A 3,412-nucleotide genomic window follows, 5' to 3' on the forward strand; every position below is an offset into this window, starting at 1 on the left:
CAACAGCAGAAATCAGTCACAGCCCCAAGAGACAATAAAAAGAAGAAAAAGTAAATATTATTATTAATCCATGCATCTCTTCCACTGTACATAATTTTGTACAAGTTTTTTTAGCTCATCATTATTTCTTCCACAATCTCCTGACGCGATGGATCTACTAGATTTATGGGATCAGGAGATGCTTCCGTTTAAGTTTGCAGAGTCCGCACCACAGCAGCAAGAAAATCTACCTGACATATCGAACATCAGATTTCCAGGATTCATCATCCGGCTTTGCGTCTGCATCACAGCAACAGTGAGCTGCAGTATATCACAACAGCAGGACATAACATGAAGTAAGAATCCTGGAATAATTGTTCTTTTCTCATCAACATCGATACGGCGTATCAGGTGGTTACAGTGTCATAACTTCACAGTTAAAGTTCTCTGGCTCTGAGCACTATGGGACTTAACTTCTGTGGTCATCAGTCCCCTAGAACTTAGAACTACTTAAACCTAACTAACCTAAGGACATCACACACATCCATGCCCGAGGCAGGATTCGAACCTGCGACCGTAGCGGTCACGCGGTTCCAGACTGAAGCGCCTTTAACCGCACGGCCACACCGGCCGGCGGTTAAAGTTCTCTGTAACTTACAATGTAAATAGGAGTGACAATAAATGTGTGGTTGTGATGAGTTATTAGTGTTTGATAATCTCATATTGAGTGACATGAAGGTAGTCCTTTTATCCTATATATGTCGGCAATTATGACAGCTTATTTCAAAGGTAACCACACCGTTCAACGCTCAAGCGTCTCCTATTTAATTGGACTGTCATACAGTTTGTGTTGGGAACTACCCAAGAACAATTAAAACATACAACAAGGATACTTCAGGGCATACTCACTTTCAGGAATCAACACTCAGAAACTTGATGTCTGCTAGCTCTGTTGTCGAGTTTTCTGTGAATGACACTTTTGGATAGGGGCCATATGTATATGGATAATGCATCACCACTACCCAATGCACATTTGTATATGTTCATATACCATATGTAGTGGCACCACCGTTTAAGATAGGAGAAAGTTAGATTCGGTGCAATATTTCTGAGCACACAAGTTACAGCCAGACACGGTCCTGTTGACAGTAGGTTATGCTTACCAGCGGTTGCGAAGTAGAATGGAGGCCACAGGGCCATAGAACCACTGAAAAGAGTAAACACAGCGGTTTGCGTGGCGCAAGTTATAGTCAGAAGGGGCCCACTGGCCCAACCTAGATGTTATGAGTACATGACTCGGAGTGGCGCGTTGGCAAAACAGAGGCACACAGCTGCGTATAAATAGGTGCCAGTTTTATAACGAGGGGCATTCAAGTGTGGCAGCTCTCCTGGACAGCGGGGCGTGTCACACCACTGGTTACACGCAGCAGCAGATGGGGATCCAGCGTTCCAGTCCACAATGGGTCACTGGTTCGATCCTCTGATGCCAGCACGGGGTCGGTAGCCAGCCAGCGGCGGGCCACTCGACGACTCGCTACTGCGGGCAGTCCTGTTGGCTCCCAACACACGCTGGAGACATCCCGAGGCGAGGGCCGCAGATTTGGACACTGGATCATGGGCGCTTGTTGTCGTCCTCTATCTTAACCATGAAGGCTGTTGAGTTGGCTGCCGGCGCATCCAAACGTCGTCAAAACACCGTGGCTGTACATGCCAGCATGCCGCAGTATGTTGCACGGATCACTGAGGTAGCCCTTCCACGCCAAGCTGTTTTGCAGACAGTGAAGTGGCATTCTCAGCATCACGGTACTCTGTGACACAGACAGAGGGGACTGTGGCTCTCTAGCTGGGAATAATAAAATACTTGAAGATCACAGCTGAGTTTTAATATGGTGCATCCTGACAGTTTCCATCCACGTCCAACATTCCTCCACTGCACGCCAAAATCTACATTTGGCAGTGACAGCTACACATAAAATGCTTGATGAAATTAAAAAGAATGAAGAGGAAAAAAACGTTTATTTCACTCTAAAATGACTTTCGTTTCATCTACGTTTATATTCAGTGAAACAGACACTACAATTGGGTTTGTACGGTTTTTGTAAATAAGACGAATTGGAGGGGTATATGTGATAACAAAACAATTTCTGATTTATTTACTATATATGCATATAATTTGTTCTTTGGAACCAGTGTCTACAGAGATACTTTATTTATATTGACTATAAACTTCTACATACACAGATACATTTTCTTCGGTAATGATATACAGATATAATTTAATAATAGTGCCTAGAAACTTTTAAACCAATAGTAATGACATAAAAATAATCTGTATGGAGCTATTAAATGAAAACGAGACACACGGGAAAAAGTAAGTAGCCTATTTGTTATTTCAAACTTAGTCATCACAACTGTTAATAAATTTATCCTACGTGAGACAATATGGTCACCGCCTTCATGGAAAAGTGTTTGCAGTTGCCTGCAGAACAATGACTGTGCAAGGCGTACACCTCTTTGTCCAAAGCAATTCGACAGCCACAAATCACGTTCTTCAGGGCTCTATAAGTATGAAAATTGCATGAGGAGAGATCTGGTCCGTATGGAGGATGTTTCGACCATGTAGCATCAGTTTCTCTGGGAAAGCGTAACACATCCACCATAGCGTCCCCATACCTCCACATACGATTTCCGTATTTTTGGTACTCTCAAGAAAGACATTCATGAATGTCAGTTTGCTTTGGAGAAAGAGGTACATACTTGGATATAATCTCCGTTCCAGAGACAACCGCAACATTTTTCCATGAAGGACTTGATCGTCTTGTCTCACAGTAAGATGAATGTATTAACAGTTGTGGCGATTACTTCAGAAATAATGAACGTTTTATTTAGTTTTCTCCATCTGTCCTGTTTCCATTTGACTGCAAATTATGTGTTTCTTCTTGGTAGGTTTTTTCTTTTTTAATGTTACAGTTGTCATTGCTTGATATCACTGGTTCAATAGACACGTTTATATATTACCATTTTAATGCAGTTGATACAATATTAAAAACAGACCTTTTGTGAAGCAGTTATTATTCTTTAACCCTCTCACTGCTAAAGACGTGGTCTCTGCAGTCCGTGCTGAGGGAGCTATTGCTATGGCTGTACTGCTCGCCAAATGCTGGTGCCGGTGTTACGAGACGGCGTTACGTCCGACATGAGATACTTATCATCCGATTTTTCAAAAACTATCAGGTGGAAAAATTTGGCTATTGCACATCTTGCAGTCTGATATCTTCACTCAGTAAACTACTGAATTTCTTTTCGTTAGCCATCATACTTACTGCGCCGCATCAATTAAGTAAAAAGTTCCGCGAAATTTTAAATATTTTCAGAGATAAAAACACATTGCATACACTATGCGTGTGGTTCATTTTAGCTCACATATTGCAGT

This window comes from Schistocerca piceifrons, chromosome 6, assembly GCF_021461385.2.
Source record: "Schistocerca piceifrons isolate TAMUIC-IGC-003096 chromosome 6, iqSchPice1.1, whole genome shotgun sequence".
Lineage (NCBI taxonomy): Eukaryota > Metazoa > Arthropoda > Insecta > Orthoptera > Acrididae > Schistocerca > Schistocerca piceifrons.